Here is a 21706-nt window from a genome sequence, read left to right on the forward strand (position 1 = left end):
CTTTACCTTCTAAAGTTAATAGTCGTAACCTTTGACTCAGTAGTCTACCATGATGTTGTGCCTGGTTAACTAGTCCAGCCGAAGAATAGCATCGAATTCGTGAAAACTTAGCAGCAATAAGTCTGCCAAAAAGCTATGTTCACAAAATGTCAGTAGGCAATCTTTAATTACTCTGCTAACTACTGTACTTTGACCAAAAGGGTTGGTCACCAACACATTTTTCTTAAAAGAGACAATTTCTAGACTCTTACCTTGCACGACCTTTGTTTAGATGTACAAATGGGTTGACCAAGGGTCTGTTAATGCATGAATGCTATTACCCAGAAAAAAAATTATGCATGATAACCTTTAGCAAATCTGCATTTTCCTTAGCCTTCATTACATAGGCTCTGGCGGACAGCCCTGAGTTGTGCTTGGTGTACTCCTTCTTTGAAACTCCCTGAACTGATCCGATTTTGCAGCTATTTTGGATCTCGCCTCTTGTTGAGTACTTTGGGCCCCTCGCATAGATTGTTTCGAGATGGTATCAACCTCTGAGGGGTAGTCTCTAATCTGATGATCCAATGATCCACATGCATAATAGGCTCCCTGTTGGTTCCAACATTTACCCCGGTGATTCCTCCTATAGTGTTCATATATAGGGTCCCTTATCATTCTGGACCCACCTATGCTTGCTATTGAGGTGGCTTGTCATGCACCTCCTTCTAGTCGAAAACTCGAGGGCTGAAAATCTCTCCTTGGTGCAGATAAGCTTCTATATTTTAGTTTCTTGAAATTTGTCAAGGGTGGTGGACTAGAGATTGCATGCTTGATTCTTTCCCTATCCTACCCTTTATTTCTTTCTTGAACAATCATTTCCATCTTTTGAGACATAGTAGTCATGGCTGTTAGACTATGCACTTCTAATGCTTCCACCAGGGCATGAATTTCATCCCTAAAACCCCAATCAAATTTCTCACACAGCTTTTTTAGTTTGGAACATGTCTCGAACATAATGACTATGTCAGACAAATTATCGTTCGTATTCCATTATTGACATTCGTCCCTGTTTGAGGTACAAAAAGTCTTTCTTCATTTGTTCAACATACATCAGATTAACAAACTTCTCTCTAAATTTCATTAAGAAGAATTCCTAATCTCATTGTTCTTTAGAGGTCACGCTTACCTACATTTCCCACCATTGATACACCACTCGTTCTATTAAAGAACCAACGCATAAGTGGCTATCTACTAACATACATTTCAACTTTGTAATCACTTTAGCTACATGAGATAGCCACTATTTAGGTACGGTAGGGACATCACCCTTATCCCTAAACAACTCTTTAGCACTATGCTTATGCATCTCCCTTATGGGATCTCCTTTAAAAGGAGTTGTAGTCGGTACCAGAGGTGCAAAAGGCACTGGCTTTACCACCTTGAGTAGATGGTTCTATGGTGGTTGGGGTACGCGAGCTGCCCCCATAAACTAGTCAAACCATTGATGCATCATCGTGAAAGAAGCATCATGGAAACCATTTCCAATTGCGCTCGAATCAGTTGCAAGACCCTATCCTTGTGTCGAAGGTATGTGATTCTCAATTTCCTTACCTATCGCTTCTCCTAAACTTTCGGGAATTATTCTTAGCTACAATAAAACTTAAGTAAGTCAAAACTATAGGGATTAAGCCAGAGATATATCTTGCATGGCGAGGCATGACTTAACCTAGGCTTTCATACAAAAAACTTGTAACACCCCTTAGCCCATTAAGAAGACTTGGCATACATCATTCAGCTAGGCATACCACCCAAAAGACTGGGGCATTATTGATAGATTCAAAATTTATTGGTTTCACTTAAATCGTTATTGAAATAGTTATGAAGATCCCCCTTTTTAGTTACAAACCATTGTTACAAACCATTCTTCTTTTTTGTAAATCTGTAATGCATCTTTAAAGGAGAAAAAAATGGGGATTACAAAAGATAGCCTAATAAATTATTCGCTGCCATTAATGGTGAATACATATAAGGGAGTTCATACACTGCAAATCCAAGAAGCTTGGCGTACACTTTTATAATAAAACGTAAATTCTCTTTTCAAGACAAAACAATTTAACTTCGAGGTAAAAGTAAAATTTAATTACAAAATGTATGTATACGCCATCTGCCAAACAACAATGCATGACACAAAAATAGTCAAGTAGCTCACTCGCAGATGCAGCTCTGGCATAATCCCCTTTCTACTGATCTTCTTTTACTAATCAAACGCCTGAGAAAGAAAAGTAATGAAGTAAGTTCAATGGAACTCAGTTCCAAATAGACATAAAATGATTATTAGGTTATCAATAATCAACCCAAAAATAGAGAAATTTTTTAGACTCAGTATTATAGACACATTATGCCAAGTTTCTGATATAGTTCTCTGGCAACAACACTTCACCAATATAACACACAGTATACCCGGTGGACACATACCACCAAGTCGTACATACTTCACTCAATCATGTAAGTTTACTTATGACACCTTGTACCAGCCTCAGACCCATATTTCAGAAATCAGAATCACACATCAACTATAATCATATTTATAGTCAAATTCCTTGTTAAATTGAGCACATGTTTTCCCGCAAGATTGGGCTATGATCTGCTAGTCCGGTTTGCTGTAAAGCTGCCCTACCAGAGGCATTGCATATAAAGCTTCTTTCCATATTTTCACATGTCACAAAATGTCTCGTATTGGGCTCATACACAAGGTGAGTATTTTCACCTCAACCATGGCTATGCTCACACATGCAACACTAACTTATTACACACACGTTAGTTCACAACATATTGACCCATCTTTAGAAGAGACAACTTACTTTATAGAACCCACATATCATTGAATTGTCATAATTCAAAGGAATTAAGAAGGAACTTACTAGAAAACTTCAGAACATAATCTATTCTATTAGTCATTTGCCTCAATTGCTGGGACTGAAATAGATTCTTTAGCTAAATAAGAAACAATTATAATCATCAGACCATTTTCTACCAGAATTTAATCATGCATGCACTAATTTAAAAATGTAAATCCCTTTGACAATAACTTCAAGACAATCCAGAAATTACCAAAGCTGGTATGTATCAATGACGTTTACTAGCTACAGATACATTCCTCGGCTTCTCTAGCAAAGATAACTTAAAATTTTCCAGAGGCTTAAGGAAGGACTTAGAGAAAAAATGGTGAAACTTGCCGATTATAGGCATCATTATATAGTATAGACAACGGTGGAAGAGTCAAAATATCCCATTGTAGCCTTGTAACCCAAGAATAGGCTTGCCTAATCATCTACCAAACATAACCACTACCACTAATCAACTTAGTGAGTAGTAAACATTGCTTTTGCACTAAAACAAGCCAACTAAACTAGCCATTCAACTAACTAAACACATCAAAGTATCATTTACAGTACTTTAGGTCAATATAAACTAGGTCTCAAATAAATTCTAACGATGCTCACTGAGCCATCATTTTCACACTAAAGCACGGAAAATAGTTCTATCACTTCACAAACTAGCAAGTTTGTCCAAAGTATCTGAGGTTGGCATATTATCTCACAAAAGAGTTCGCCGAACCCTTACAGTTCTGACCGCCTCTGGACGTATTGACTTCCAGAATGTGAATATTGCAATGAAAGATATATCAATGAGGCAGTATCCACAAGTATACGGGCCCAATTGTAATATAGTTACAATGGAGTGGGTAAGTACTCCGAGGATCGTACTCGAGAAAGGCTAGTACCATGTCAATTTTAACCAAAACAACGAAAGATCTAATTAGTACTTTGATTTAGTTTGATAGTAAAATAAAAGGGAATTTTTAATATTTTTATGATAGTAAAATAAAATAACATAAAGAAATCAAAATTCAAGAAATCAAAATATAGAATAAACCAAATTTGATCATGAGTGATTAGTTTGCTTTGGTAATCCCTATTAACAGTCACTTCGAGTTCGTCATCAATCACCTAGCCGCTATACCAGCATGATCTTCCAATCTTTCACTCAAATAATGAGTCAGAAATGACTACTTATCTTCCGACCTCAACGTCCAGACTGGCTTAGTTGAACGTGTTTGCGGATAGGCGATACAATTTTTGGTTAATTCCCACCTTTATGACTTCCTAGGGTTACTAGGCCTATGGTTTTAAGTTGGGTAACCCTAAAAAACTGTTAATAGATCATACCTCCACTCACTAATCCCCCATAGAAGGATTAGTTCCTCATGGCTTTCATAAACAACATGGAATTGATGTAAAGATAAAACATGATGAATGGATTGAAGTGTAGAGTTTAAAAAAATGTCGAATTTGTATTAAAGATGAAAACAAATCCATAGATTTTGATTATCTCTACAACATAGATATCTCGAGATAAAACAAGAACAAACTGAATATAAGCATAAAACCTAAGAAGAAAGAAAACTAAATTGAAATTTAAAAGCAACTAAACTAAGTAATTGGTGTCTATAACATGTGGCAAATGAGTCTATTTTTAGATTTTAGGTGGCCGTCGTCCTTAACCCCAAGTTAGCTGACGTTCCCAAGCTTTAAGTTTGGTTGTGTAGACCAAAACGCTCATTGGCACATGTTTAATTCCCATCTAAAGTCAATGTCATGACACACCAGGACATGTGTCATGACATAGAATGAGATTTCATGATTTTCTCTATTTTGCTCTCTATGTGGGGATATTGATCATTTCGTGTTGCGACATAGTGACTCGTGTCTGTTTATTTCACCTCCAAATGGTCTTCTACACACTTACAAAGGTCATTAGCTCATCCTTTGGTCTCATTTGGCCCCTAAGGTCAATAAAAGACTCAATTTGTGCATTTTATTAACATAATGAAAACTTACTAAAACATAACTAAAACCTAATGGAAATACTTTCTTTCAAGCTCCTAAAGTGCAAAAATTAGTTTAATCTGCAACATCTAATTATGGTAGATCAAACTCCCCCAAACTAAGTCATTGCTTGTCCTCAAGCAACATGAGTAAAGACAAGAAATAAAAGACACCCCTTGAGCATATATCATACAAGTATTGACTTTGAAGTATATGACTAGGTATCTTATATTCACAAACAACTTTAACATGATGAATAATTTACTTACCACTTTCGTCCACAAACATCTAAGTTCAGTATATTACAAAGTATACAAATACTAATGGTCTCACCTATAGGGATCCATCAAGAAAGCATACAAGTAATTTGATTATCCGAGTAGAATACAAATAGTCGTTTATGTGATTGTTTAATAAAATGTCCATTCATGCATAAGGATATTTAGGTCACATAGGACTTTTCATCTTTTAACATTTTAAGGCTTAGGACAGGTATGAAAGTATCAAAAGTGTTACAAACACAAAAATAGTTTGGTACATCGTATCCATCTCTATTCTTCCCCCTTAGTGAGCTTTACTTGTTTACCACCTTATTTCCCTTTCTTTCACCTCTATTGTTTCTCCGCATAGGAAATCATAGCATGACATAGTAACTACGGCTAGCCTACGAGTTTCTGTGCATTAATGAAGGAGTTTTCTTATTCTTGTGACTTTGTTACTTTTCTTCTTCAATTCATCTCACTCACAAATGCTTTTTTCTTTTCATGAAGTTTTCCTACTCATATAGGTTTTCTTTTTGAATTTTTCTTTTTGTTTTGCACTTTCAAGCTACCCTATAGCTTCTATATCACACCAATCTTTCCTATTTCACTTTGTTTTTAAAAAATCCACCGTGATGTACCTACTTAACCCTCAATAGATATGGCCAGACATCTATAGTTGTGCAGTGCAAGACCAAAGAAAAAGAGAAAATACAAATTAATGTTTTTAGGCTCAGTTTTTGTAATAAGGTTCATCAAGAAGTGTTAATAGGCTCAAAAATCGGTACTAAAGGTGAATAAATATAGGTCAACTTTTTTGCTCTAGGTATGTTCTAAGCAATGCCTTAGGTCAACCCTTAAACATCTCAGTATGCACAAATTTAATCAATTAAACAAACTCAAAGTTAACCATTTATCATTCATACTAGCATGCTCGTTTCATTGTAATTTCTATATCATTTGGTACTATTGATTGCTTAGTGCCTATTTAGTGTGTAACACATAGAACCTAGTAGTCTACTAATAAAAAAAATTAAAATCCCCTATCATCATGACAAATTTAGTTGTAAACACAAGCAACCTATGTACATGCTCCTTACCAATCACTTGTATTTCTACAAGCTTAAGCACACAAAGGACAAAAAAAAAATCAAGGAAATATGTAAAAATTTAAAACAAATTTTCTATGTTAACCCTCACACTTTAGTTAACACATTGTCCTCAATGTACAACCCATAAAAAGATAATGAAAGAAGTTACCCGATTAATCATAGTCGTTCCAACTACTAATGGTGGGTGCTTCCTCCTTTGATCATGTAAAGCTCGAATTGTTTGTGTCTCCTTCGTGTTGGGTTCCTACATAGAAACCTTAAACAAAAGGTAACATACTAAGAATCTGCTATTATTCCTACTCCTACAAAAGTTAAATTAAAATCATCCATAAAGTAATACAAGTCTTTTAAAAAGAGAATTAAAAAAAATGTTCAATCTCCCTCTTCAAAATCCATCTTCTTGCTCCCATCGTGCCCCTTATCCTTTCCTTCCTCTTCGCTGTCATGCACCTCTTCTTCTTGTTCTAGATTTGTTGGCCCAAACATGTCAGGTGTATAATTGGGGACCTGACTGTTGTTTTGCCCAGAAAATTCTTGAAAAATTGTCCCCGACTCTTGCATCCACTGTATCATCCAATCTAGCTTTGGATGACTACTCTTACAAACATCTTGTTGAGCTTGTGTCGACCTCAGTGATGAAGCTAGTGTGGCTGTTACTTTTTGTTATCATTTGTTCTAATATTTTATTTGTTTGGCTCGCAACTATATGTACTGTTGGAACAAGGTGTCTCCGGTAATACTCCAGGAAGGTTTCAGCGGTTGCTTAGTGGATGTCATGGGTACACCCACCTTTTTGCATATGCCCGTCACTAAGTTGGGAAAGAAAACTCCCACCTTATGGCCACTAATAGATATCTTCATGTTTTGGTGAATCCATTTTTATATACACATCTATTTTTTCTACAAAATTGCATATAATAAAACTGCTTGAAAAGTATTAACATTTGAAACATTTAAAGTAGGGACTATTCGAGTGCACACAAATTGAATCCACATTTTAGCTTCTAGAAACATAATAGCTTGATGAAAGAATGTGGGAATATTGGTACCAGGACGATATTTCCATTTGCCCTTTTCTTCAGTTAAAAAGTTTAAAATGTTATCAATATCTATGTCCCAAAACACTCTAAATCAATTTTATCAATAAAAATATTTTTCATAGTATGGAGCATTATAAAATTAGCTAATAATTTGAACGGTTACTTGCACTTCTTTCCTTCGCACAGGTACTATATCCCACATATGGCCTACAGTGTTTCTAGACTCTTGGTCCCGTAAGGATGCAGAAAATTCTAGAACAAAAGAGACCACAACATTGTCTTTTGGGATTATCCAAAAAAGCTTCCACTTATGATACCTAACCAAAGGCCATATTTCCTTACAAAGAATCATGGATGGCTTGAATTAATGTTTTTTCTTGAAGTTCATTGAAATATTTTTCAACATTTAGATTCGAAAAACTAGAGAGATCTCGAATCATCAACGACTTCGTTTCCATAGTTCATCTAACTTTTCTAGGAGACATGTTTAGTTCTATTAACTAATAAAACTTTAATGAAGTGAACTTAATGGAACAACAAATGTTGAGTTAGGAATCCTTAACCTCATGTTTAGACATTAGCTTCCTTCCCATGCTTTGTTTATTCGTCATTCTTTAATATGCTTCCTTCTCTTTCCTATACAAAATAAGACTAAAAGAGAATTTCCAAGAAAATTTAAAACAGGAATAATTAATTTTTAGGGTTTAAGAGGTCTAAGAGATTTTGGGGGATGAGATGATTAAGAGATGTTAAACTAAAGGTAAAATATTGTTGTAGGTTATAAAGTAGGTGTTTTAATGGTTAAAAAACGAGTAAAGTGGAGTTTAAGCTGCTGGGTTGTGCGAATGGGTCAGGTAACCCTGTAGAAAATTGCAGCAATGTCGCGACACAGGGGTTCCATGTCTTGAAATCCTTGGTAGATTATCATTTTTGCAACATTGGGATTTGATGTCGTAACACACTCTAGATTTTTGGAATTTTGAGTATACTGACTTCGGTATCACGACGTCGAAAGAATTTGCTCAATTTTTTAAAAATTGCCCTTAGTGTTGCAACACTGGCTCTGTTTTTACTCAAATTCCCATTTCTAGAGTTCTACGGTTTCTATAAGATGCAAAGTTAAAATTTATACTAAACAATTAGCCAAATATACAATAATTTACAAAATTTTAGCATCAGTTCAAATAATTTAAGTTTTTCTGCGGGATTAATCTGACAGTATCACCAATTCACAGTTCAACGATCTGTCCATTCTATTAGTATTAGTCCATCGTCTGTCATGCCATTCTACCTCTTCCCACTTGTCCCTTTCCTTAAACTTTTTTATTCTTTCTGCATACATAAAAGGAAGTATATCTCTTGACTTAGGAGTGTTAGAGACAAATCAATGGTGGACCTAGAAGTGGCTAGAAAAAGTCTACCTAATAAGATTGGTATCTCACAATCTTCTTCAAAATCTAGAACCACAAAGTCTGTTGAGATAATAAAGTTACACACTTTGACCAACACATCTAGCAATACCCCTTTCGGATGTACTAAAGACCTGTCAGCTAACTATAATATTATTTGAGTAGTTTTTAGATCTCCTAACCCATGTTTTTCAAAAATGGATAGAGGAATTAAAATAGTACTAGCTCCTAAGTCACATAGAGCTCTATTGAAATGAATGCTCCCTATCTCTTAGGAATAGTAAAACTTCCTAGGTCTTTCAATTTTTGGGGAACTTGTCTTGAAATAATAACACTACAAGAGGCACTTAATTTAACTTATTCTCCAACCTTAATTTTCCTATGCCTAGACATAATTTCCTTGAAAAACTTGGGGTACTTAGGGACTTTCTCAATTAACTCGATTAAAGGCAGGTTTACATTTAGGGCACGTTTGGTTCGCTGTAATGGAATAGAGGTGTAATGGAATAGAGCTGTAATGAAATAGAGGCGTAATAGTAATGCAATTGTTTGGTTGAATGTAATGGAATAGATGCGTAATAGTATTCTTGTGTTTGGTTGAATGAAATGATGTTGTAATAGCATAAGGAAAAAAAACTAAAATAACTAGAATACCCCTTAGCAGAATTTTTTTAGGTAGATGATTATTGTTATTAAATTTTAATAAGATTATTAATATAAATAATAAATAATTTAATCATATTTTAACATAATTATTATTAAATATAATTTAATAAAACATATAATTTAATAAAATTCTTAATATTAAATATTCTTATATGACTTTTCTAAATTATAATATATAATACTATAAAATATAATTTAACATAATTATTATTAAATATAATTTAATAAAATATATAATTTAATAAAATTATTAATATTAAATATTCTTATATGAATTTTCTAGAATCAAAATATATAATACTATAAAATATAATTTAACATAATTATTATTGAATATAATTTAATAAAATATATAATTTAATAAAATTCTTAATATTAAATATTCTTATATGAATTTAATAAAATCATAATATATAATATTATATAATATAATTTAAAATAATTATTATTAAATATAAATTAATAAAATATATAATTTAATAAAATTCTTAATATTAAATATTCTTAAATGCATTTACTAAAATCATAATATATAATACTACAAAATATAATTTAAAATAATTATTATTAAAATATAATTTTGTAAAATATATAATTTAATAAAATTCTTAATATTAAATATTCTTAGAATTTACTAAAATCATAATATATAATACTATAAAATATAATTTAAATTAATTATTTTAAATATAATTTAATAAAATTCTTAATATTAAATATTCTTATATGAATTTACTAAAATCATGATATATAATACTATTAAATATATAATACTATAATATATAATACTAGAAAGATCAATGATGAATGTTCAAGTTTCGATTAATCAATCAATTCATGATTGTTTTGGTTTCGAGAACTTCCTTGCCCTGGTTCTTTATTTTCGTTCTTTGTTTCACTTGATCCTGACATTGGCATTCTACTTTCTGGTTTTGGGGTCAGCCATTTTCAATCTCCACCTTAAAATAATCTGACAAATTCCAAGGAGGAAAAGTCTAAACAATAAAATCGACATCTGAAATTATATATTTTATCCCAGTTATTATGGCTCATCCTTTTATTATATACTTCACAATCAATAGACACTTACAAAGTTCCACTGCTGCAGGATTATCTTGGAAAGGTGATAATAGTTGGCTATAAAATTGCGATGGCAGAAGCAAATGTCTCAATATCAGGGGGAAAATAAAGGGTAAATAGCTCCAAATCTCTGTTGTTTCAAAATCTATCTAGATATAAAATTCAACAACTCAGTTCAAACCATGAAAAATAAGACAAATTCAAAAAAGGGGTAAAAAATGTCTAGGGCAATGAAAATAGCAGAGCTCATACAACTGAAAGGTCTAGCTCACTTCGCCACGAACCTTCAATGCTTGCCTGTTCTCTTCTTGACACCAGACTTGGCTACCTTTAGACTCTGTCCACAAGACTCAACCTTGCAAGGATGCTTTTGTTAAATCGCCTGTAGTAGTTGTCTGTCACCTGAAATGTTGGAGAAGCAACCTAATTATAAAACCAGACTAGAAAAGCACTTAAAACTAGATTATTTGAATATCATAGAAAGATACATTAACAAAATCTCAGAATATCATTGAAAATCTATAGTAATAACAACACAAAAACAGTGCACACTTGGCAAGTTCACACACTAAAATTCAGCATAAATATACACATTATTGCCCAAAGCTAGCAATATAAGCATTGAAATGACATTTTGAGTGAAACTGCACCTATTGTCATATTGTACAAGCTCTATGCAATTCTTAGTTAAAAGAATACATAAAGTTCAAATGAAGGTCTAGAGTATAGGGGCCGAAAAGATAAATGGAATATTATCAGAAGTGTCAAATATTATACTAGAGCTATGAATTTGCTTCCTTTTAATCATACAAGCTGTGTTTTCGAAAGCAAATCATATAGGCATAAAGCAACCACGGTAAACCATGAAAAAAAAGATCTATCTGTTATCAAGCAGCAAATGTGTTTGTAACTACTAATATGTAAGTTCGCATGCATATTCAAGAGAAACAACTAGTATACAAATCACTTACCATACAAAAGTTAAACTAGAAAGCAAGAAAAGAGTGACATTAAAGTGAACTTGAAACAACCAACACCGACTCATAAAATGATTCTTAAGCCTTAGCAATGACTGTTAGTGAAATTTACATGCAATCGCAAAAGCAGTTGGCTTTGAGAAATGAAGTAGACTAGGTCATTTCTCATTTACAAACATTACGGACAAACATTGCAAGTATTGATGTGTTTTCTATCCACACTTTATTTCATCAAAAACTAAATGGGGCTAATAGCTATATTACTCGAGACTAGGGTGTGAGTGCAAAGATACTGGTGTGTTGAATCTTCTATAGCTTCTTTCATATATTTCAAGGATCACTGTCAGGTCATATCCCTATAGTGATGTCTATATATACGCTGGACACAGGTACTTCAAGAATGAAAAGTTGGAGCATCATAGGCTAAAGTTCAGGTTCTTCAGAAAGTGCATACATAAAGCCAAATTGATTAGGAAACTACTTTGGAGGAAGATTGGAAGTAAGTTGCACAAGTCAAGACTGGGAAGCGGATCTTTAGATTCAATTTTGTAACACATGTAAGTTTACCAAGTCTACCACTCATTTCACTACACAAAGACACCTTGAAAATATTGCATTCGATCATTTCACAAGAAAATAGATTGATAATATAAACATCCATCAGTATTGCAGATGATAAGCTAGAATTTGTAGAGATTTATAGGTCCACGATAGAAAGTAAAGCAATCCAGTATAATAGAATCAGAAAGCCTCACATAGAAAAGAACATATATGATATTAAAATCAAGAAAAACCTGGGAGGAGTTTGTCCCAGCTAAGCATGTCCTTTAGAATTTCCTCACACTCCTTTGTGTCTTTAAGATATCCATGCTGAACAGCTTCCTTAATCATTTCATCCCACTTCTGATCATCCATGTTAAAGTACTCATCCTCAATCATTCTTTTTACGACTATATCCATGACACTATACAAATTTTCGATCTCTTCATCAGTCGAGCACAAATTATCAAAATATGACTTGAACTCTTCATCATCCACATCGTCTCATGGTTGCACCTCCAATTCATCCATCAATTCATCATCGGTCTCCTCATGCTTCCCAACCAACTTTTCAACTCTCAAGACACAAGCATGGCTCTCAAAAGATGTAAAACAACTCAAATTCCCAAGATATCTCACTATCTTCCTCTACAAAAAATTGGAAACATTTGATTCTGTTTTATCTCTTGCCATATAAAAAATTGGAAATTTTAAGCAATCAAAAACACACTAATCATGTTATCTTCAAAGCGTGAGAGTGTTGTTTTAGTTTCAGACTCGAAAGAAATATGAACACATTCATTGTATTTCCCCTATATTAAAATCACATTCTACAGATTGACCAACAAACACTCACTCATTCTCACAGCAAAGCACAACAAGGAAAACAATAGAATCAGACAAACATGCAATAGAATAAACAAATAATAGAACATGATGAATGAAAAAAATTTCATCTGCTCAATCGAATGTGCATTACAACGAAAAGCCGAATGGAAAACGCTAGAAACAAATCAAAATTAGGAGAACAAAAACAAATATTCCAGATTTGAGCACAAGCAAAAGCAAAAGCAAAAGCAAAACAAAATCAAAATCAAAATTGATTTTACAGAAAAGAAAAGAAAAGAAAAATAGGGGAAAAATTTGGAAGAAGAAGCAGAAATCTGGAGAAAAGAAAATGCAGAAAAGAAAAGAAGCGTATCGTACTAGAAGAAGAAGTAGAAATCTGGAAGGGAAAAAATTGGGAAAATTAGGGAGAGGATGAGGGCAGAAAACGAAAAATAAAATTGGGAATTGGTGGGGAATCTCTAATCGCCGCTTCAAACTCAGAATGGCTATTACAGCTAATATCAGTAATAGACACAGAAGGGAATAGGGGTGTAATATGATTACACCCAACCAAACGTCTGTTTGGTGGTGGGCCCAGGGAATGGGGGGAATGCATACCGATTCCCCCCAACCAAACAAGCTCTTAGTGTTTTGAACAAGATTAGGAAACTTACAAATTCATCTTCATCCCACTTTTTCTTTTGTTCTAGTCTTGAAGGAAATGCGATCTTTGTAATGACAACAAAGTGATTTTTGAAGTACTGAGGAGAATTAATTTTTTAGCCTAAGAGAATCCAAATTATGAATATTAATTCGTAATGTAATTAATTTTAATTTTAATCCAATTTATTTTGGGTTAAATAATTATTATTAATTAAATTATGAAAGTAGGCCCAATTGTGCTGAATCGAAAGACTGATCCAACCGAGCAAATGAGCTGCCCAAAACTGACCCAATAAGCTGACCCTATCAGCTTATTTAGTTAATTATTTGGATTGCAAAACAACCCTTGAATTTTCCTTAAAATTTTATTCGAACCCCTCCACTTATCAAGCTTTTGTAAATTTGCCCCTACCTAAATTTAGCAAGTTTGAAAGCTTCAAACTTGCCACTTGTGTGGCCGACCATGGGGGGAGTTAATGGCTGCTGATTTTTGCTATTTTTAGCAGCCTATCCAACCTATAAATACCCCCTTTTTCTTCTCATTTCAAAAACACCTCTCACACCTTTCATTCTTCACTTCTCTCTCGTTTTCTCTCTTCCAAACCTTCCATTGCTTTCCATTTTTCCCTTCCATTCCCTTGCCGATTTCCCCTCTTGGAAAAGAGCCATTAAACCACCATTGGTAGCAACATTCAAGTGATTGTAGAAGCCTGAATTCAATAGGAATGAGCAGAGAAGGAGGAGCGGAGAAAACAAGTCAGCCTTCAGAGAAACAAGAGATTTGATTCTGGTTTTCTATCCTTTAACTTTTATTGTTGTTCTGATGAACATGCCTATGAATACTTGTCATGTTGATATTTTTAATTTAATTAATATGACTTAAATTTAATTCGTGTTAGGTTGATTGCATTTTGTCCACTTAAGTTATTAAAATTATGTTTGTGTTGTTATAGGTCTTGGAAAATTGTTTGATTAAGTAAAACCATGATTAAGTTATTCTTGCATTATAATTGTAAGGTAACTAATGAACTAATTCTTAATCGTGTTGAAATTGTAATTAATTGACACAATACTTTACCAAAGGCATGTTTGAATTGGCATAGTGATATGTTCAAGAGATTAGTTGATTTAGTAAATTTGTAGGTGCTATAGTTAACAAATTACCAAGTTGTCGTGAATTTATTCGTACCAAAATGAACATTGTTTTAGTAATATTAAGTTAAAAGTTTAATTAATCTATCACAATTATGTCATCTTGATTAAAATCATCTTTTGAAATCGTGTATTGAAAATTTTATTTTATTTTATTTTTACTTAGTTAAATTTTAGGTTTTAATCACTTTTTCAAAATAAAAATATTTTTAATCACCAAAGTGTTTGAATTTCATTTCATAAATAATTTTCCTCATAGTCCTTGTGGGTATGATAACTCAACATTTACTTGTCACTTTATTACTTGTTGCGATTGCGTACACTTGCAGATTTCCATCGTTCCAATGTCACCCATCATGCTCATTAATTGGCTCATTTGATCCTTAAGTTTAGTCAATGTTCTGGTTGAATTGACACACTCAGATTTCACCTGCTTTACGTCTATTCTCATTGATTACATCTCTCCCTTTATTTTATCTAGTCGTTGACCACATGCTATATGGTCACTTGGGTTGACCCTATTCTGAGGTTTCTACAAATAAGAAGGTTGATAGTTAGTGTTTTTAGCTTGCTTCATACTATTACCTCCTCCATGGTTTCCTCTCCATTAGGTTTGGGTGATCTCTTCAGCAGGGATTTTAATAGGGGTTTGAACCCTTATTTCTAATATAGTTGGTATCTTCGGGACAATTGTTGATGTAGTGGAAGAGCGGTTTGTCTTCTCCACACATAGACAATTTATTAGTAGATTTGATACGGTTAAGTCTATCCTCCAACTGTTGATACTTCTCATTCTCTTGGATAACTTTTACCATAGCAAGTTTCTGGCGAAACGTGAATTTTTCAATGGGCCACTGATAGGAATTCAATGCCATGTTTTCAATTATTTCATACGCATCCTCGTACGGTCTGTTCATGAGGGCTCCTACTGGTGCTGCTTTGTCTACTCCTAATTTTACATTCGCATCCAACCCATTATAAAACACCTGCAAATGCATCCATCTAGGTAATTCGTGGTGCGAGCATTTCTGAATCAATGTTTTAAAACATTCCCAAGCGTCATAAAAAGTTTCTCCTTCCATCTATCTAAAGACAATACTCTCTCTTCTTAGTTGAACCGCTTTACTAATAGGGGATAACTTTTGCAAGAACTTTCCAACGAGCTCATCCCATGTCGTGACAGACCTTAGTGCCTGCAAATCTAACCAAGAAAAGGCGTTATCAATCAAAGAAAAGGGGGAAAACCGAAGGCGAATAGCATAATTAGTGACCCCGTTATACTTAAAAGTACCTCAAAGTTTGAGAAAATTTTTAAAGTGTTGATTCGGATCCTTTGTCATTATGCCCCTAAACTGTAGATTATTCTGGATCATCTAAATCATTGTCGGTTTAATCTCAAAATTATTTGTTGTAATAGCCAGCCTTGTTATACTTTCCTGAACCATGTCAAGACTTGGTAATGCATAATCTTTTAGTGTTTGTCCGTTGTGAGCCATCTGTACCTTTGTAGGTAACTGTGCTGGTGCTAGCGGGTTTCCTAAAGCATTGTCGTTAGCATCCTCAAACAGTGGATTTTTGCGTGGTATGCTGCCTACAATAAGTGGCAGTAGATCTTGCATCTGCTGCTATTGCTGTTGTTGTCGATGATTTCTTCCCATTATTATCTTTGGATCTATGACTGATACAATAGGTGTTCCCCTACTAAAAATGATAAAATTAAAATTGTATCTATCACCTAAAAGTTTCCTAATTATCCTTATTGAGTGCAAAAATTAAAATTAAACTAGTGACCTTATCTCCCCGGCAACAGTGCCAACAACTTGATCGCCTCCGGATATACTAACATCCAGAGAGTGAATAATACAAAGAAATATATATCAATGAGGCGGAATCCGCAAGTATATGAGCTCTGTTGTAATACAGTTAAAACGGAGTGGGTTATGACTCTCTGGATAGTACCCAGGAGAGACTAGTACCAGGTCAATTTTAACCTAAACACCAAAAGATCTAATTAGTACTTTGATTCTGTTATAGTACGATAATAAAATAAAATAACATAAGGAAATGAAAATTCAAGAGATCAAAATATAGACTTAAACAAATCTGATTATGGGTGATTAGCTCACTTCGGTAATCTCGATGAACTTTCGCTTCAGTTCCTTGTCAATTAACTAGTCGCTATCCTAGTAGAATCTTATGATCCACTCAAATAACGAGTCGGCAAAGACTATTTATCTTCCGACCTTACAGTCTAGACTTGCTTAGGGTGAAGGTGTAACACCCCTAACCCGTATTCGTCGTCAGAATAGGGTTACGGAGCATTACTGGAGATTTTAATTAAAAATAATCAAAATTTGAAAAGATTTATTTCACATCATCAATCATAGAAAAACCAATCAAAGGCATACATATTGTCCCTTATTCGAGCCCTCGAGGCCCCAAAAACACATGAGAAACAAATCGGGACTAAATTAGAACCATACAGAATTTTTCGGGAAAAGTTGAAAATTTTAAAACTACAGGGGTCACACGGTCAAGAGACACAACTATGTCTCAGGTCGTGCGGACATGCAAAGTACGGATACATGTTCGTGTCCCTGCCCATGTACGTGCCCGTGTAACTCACTGACTTGGGTCACACAGCCAAGCCACACGCCCGTGTGCCAGGCCGTGTGCTTGGTTGTGTAACAGCCTGACTTGCAACCCTTAAAAAGCTATAGGAGACACACGGCATAAAAGTTCAACTAATATGCCTAAATGGCACATATTCATACAACCAATACGCCTAAAAGGCACTTCAATCACAATAATTAAACATGTACAATCTTATGCAAAATTTGGCCAAAAGTTGAACTAATTTATAACTAAGTTTATGTCAAAACTTACCACTTTCTTTATCTATCAAATTTCACACCAAAAGAACCAAATATGCCATTTAACATTTAGCACCAATAGCCATATATGTAATATATAACAAATATACCAAATACCACATTCAAACATATCATAAGACCATTTATAACATACACTTTAACTACCATTCCATCTTCAATCATTCAAGTATCATAAGCCATTATATCAACCATTTTAAGACCAAATATATACATGAAAAAATTAGTACCATTTCATCACCCAAAATACCATAAACACAAGCCAAAACAAATGGCTACATCATCAAACAAAGTACCTATACATGCCATTATAACCAAAACTAGAAACATAAAAATCTACCGATTTAGCCGATGGATAGTGTTATATAACTCCGACAAGCTTCCATCTCGAATGAGCTTCTGATTCACTATAAAACACAGAAAATAACACTAAGTAAGCATAAATTCTTAGTAAGTTTGTATAATGTAAAACTCAACTTACCATTTCATCACATATTAAGTAAGTTAAACATGGCATAATCTAACCACACTTGGCCAAAGCCTAAGCATTTACACCAAACATATTAGTCATATAAGCATATAACATAAACAATTTAATAATGGATGATTACAAGATTTAATCATGTATCATATGCATATATCATCTATCTTAACTTTCATTCTACCATGTATTACCAATTCAATGATATTCACATGTGTTCATGTCTTAGTTCATATTGAACTCTTACCATTCTCTTTCAAATCATGCCCGTTAAACCATTTAGAATACCGTTGGATACCCAGGATAGTTCACACATAGTGTGCTAACTCATATAACTGTAATCCATCAATTCATGTACTTGTATGCTCACATGAGCTATGCAAATAGGCCTGCTCACTCGAGCTATAGGACGGAACGTAGCTACGCAATGATACTCACATAAGCTGTGGAGTATCCGTAACACATGTCAGACCTCAGCCATCATTAGGACATTCAAGACTAGCACCTGAATCACGTACACCTTAATGACATGTCATTCGTATCCTACAAATTCTTAAGGTTCAAACGGGGCTCGGTAGTCGACATAACATCGTTGGATATACAATCATATATATGTAGCAGTCCACAATTCATGTATATTTTAACTAAAGGCACATAAATATAATGTAATTACACGAACTTATCTCAACGATTAAACATAGATACGGAGGTGACTATATCGAAACTTTATCTTTGCCACGATCTAAAGCCGTACGAGGTTTGTCTTGATCTAAACGAATAAATTTAGCTCAATTCAATACTTATTTTATTCAATTTAACCAAAACTCATAATTTAGCAAAATTGTAGTTTTACCCCTATAATTTTGATTTCATTTCAATTTAGTCCTTAGCTCATAAAATGAAAATTTATGCAATATTCCTAAAACCCACTATAGCTGAATTTCATATAGGTCCCTAGCAAACCCTATATTTCATTTATTTCATAATTTCATCATGAATATCTTCTATTTTTCAATTTAATCCCTATTTGACAATTTCATTAAAAATCACTTAACAAAAAGTTATTTATCTATAAAAAAACTAACCATTTTCTTCCATAAAACATCAAAGCTCATACACATTCATTCATGGCAAAACCCTAACCTTGTAATAGTTTAACAAATTAGTCTCTAGGCTAGCTAGATTAAGCTATAACGATCCCGGAAACATAAAAATCATTAAAAATTGAATAAACAATACTCACATGCAAGCAAAATACGGTTGGTCAAATGTTCAAGCTTCCATGGCTTCTTTTCCTTTTGATTTTTGATTGAAGAAAGAGTAAAAAGATGATACATTGATTTTGTTTTATTTTATTTATCATTATTTACCAAATTACCATTTTATATTTAAAAATTATTCATAATTTCATTATTAAGAAGCCATGAACATCCACTATCTTCATTAATGGTTTAATTACCTCATAAGGACTCATACTTCAAGGTTCTATAGCCACTTAATACCTTTAGCTACTAGAACTCTACTTTTGCACTTTATGCGATTTAGTCCTTTTTATCAAATTAAGCATGTAAACGGTAAATTTCTCATCAAATTTTTGATACAGTAATACTAACACGATGTAGACATTAAAATAATAATAAAATAAATATTTCTACGTCAAATTTCTTGTCTCAAAACCACTATTCCGATTTCACTGAAAACAGACTGTTCCAGAAGGTGTTCATGGATAGACCATACCCATTTTGGATTAATTCCCACATTGATGACTTCCTATGGTTGTCAGGCCTAGGGCTGTAAGTTCTTCCTTTCCCAAATAATTGATCCAAGTAGTAACCCTAATCGATATTACCTCCACTCGCTAATCTCCCATAGAAGGATTAGTTCCTCATGGATTTCATAAACAATATGGAATTGATGTAAAGAGAAAACATGATGAATGGATTAGTTTGTAGAGTTTAAGAAACTGTCTGATTTGTATTAAAGATGAAAATGAATCCATAGAGTTTGATTATCTGCACAAATCAGATCTCTTGAGATAAAACAAGAACGAACTGAAAATAAACCTAAAACCTAAGAAGAAATAAAACTAAGAAGAAATAAAACTAAACTGAAATTTAAAAGCGAAATTCTAAACTAAATAATTAGTGTCTATAACATGTGACAAAATAGCGTATTTATGGATATTAGGTGGCCATCGTCCTTAAACCCTGGTTAGCTGATGTTCTCAAACTTTCAGTTTGATTGTGTAGTCTAAAATGCCCATTGGCTCAAGTTTAATTCCCATCTAGATTCAATGGCGTGACACTCTAGGACCTGTGTCTCGACACCGAAGAAAATTTCATGGTTTTCTACATTCTGCTCCTATGTTGCGACATTTATCATTCCGTGTTTTGACATTGCAACTAGTGTCTGTTTATTTAAACTCCTAATGGTCTCTTGCACATTAACAAATGTCATTATCTCACCCTTAGGCGTTATTCAGCCCTTAAGGTCAATAAACAACTCAATTTGCCCATTTTATTAACCTAATGAAAACTTACAAAAACATAACTAAAACCAAATAGGAATGCTTGCTTTCAAGCTCCTAAATATTTAATTATTTAATTAATTAAATAATATATTTGCTTTCAAGCTCCTAAATATTTAATTAATTGCTTTCAAGCTCCTAAAATTAAATATATTTGCTTAAAGATTCTTTTACTGTAAAGTTATCATGACCTCAACGAAATTAGACTTGGGTTGAGAAAATTATTTAATTGAGAAATTAATTAATTTAAATTAAAGAAACTAATATTTAATTTGGAAATATAAAAAAAAACATGGTGTAGGTTGAAATAAATTATAAAGTATTGGGTTAAAGTCTAATAAACACATATAATTTGTAATACCCTATACTGGACAAGATCGTCGGGTCTGAACATCAAGATGCCACATTCGTCACTGGACTGGCTATGATCATTTTCGTTCGCATTATCCCACTAGTTAATCAAATTCAATCAAATCATGCATTAAACGCGTTAAACAATCATTTACTTTTATTCATCTAATCAATTCATTAAGTAACATTACTTAACCTGGTAGGTACATGCCTTTTAACCCACAAAAAGGGTAGCTACACAAACATTGTTGAGTCTGGAATCTTGATTGGATGTTGAAGCAAATACCCAGGATCTCAAATTGAACCTAACCTGCGTACAAAAAATAAAAGCCGCACACTGACAAATAAAGTTCAGTTGTTATGCTACAATTCAAATAAAATAATATAAACAATAATCAAAATGCATAAAATTTCAAATTTTATTTTATTAATCAATACAAGTGTATCTTATAACCAAATACTATTCAACACATATATATACATGCATAATTCACTAGTGAATCAATAGTTAAAATAAATTATCATAAACTTCATATCATTATCATAATGTTAAACTGAGTTACGCAATTACTCAATTTGTAACATGTAATCGTGTTTTATTACATTACGACATCAAATGATGAATTCCTTACCTTATCAAATAAGCTCTTTGGTTTATTAACTGACTCACAATTTTTTCGACACTTACTCTTGATATCCAATGTCGTATATAAATGCATGTATTTCAAACTTACAACGTTTGATCATTATCTAAGAATATAAATTATAACTCATAATTATTTTTGTACAATTTTTAATTATTTTCCAAAGTCAGAGTAGGGGATTCTGAAATCAATCCGACCCTGCCTCACTAAAATTCAA

The 21706-nt window shown here is 33.2% G+C and overlaps 1 non-coding gene across 1 annotated transcript; it reads left to right on the forward strand.

Annotated features, from left to right (window-relative positions):
• Positions 1-15603: 15603 nt before the first annotated feature.
• LOC128042178 (small nucleolar RNA R71) lies at positions 15604-15709 on the forward strand. The gene has a single exon (XR_008197384.1). It is a non-coding gene; the product is annotated as a small nucleolar RNA R71 (small nucleolar RNA).
• Positions 15710-21706: the final 5997 nt, after the last annotated feature.

This window comes from Gossypium raimondii, chromosome 6 (assembly GCF_025698545.1).
Source record: "Gossypium raimondii isolate GPD5lz chromosome 6, ASM2569854v1, whole genome shotgun sequence".
NCBI lineage: Eukaryota > Viridiplantae > Streptophyta > Magnoliopsida > Malvales > Malvaceae > Gossypium > Gossypium raimondii.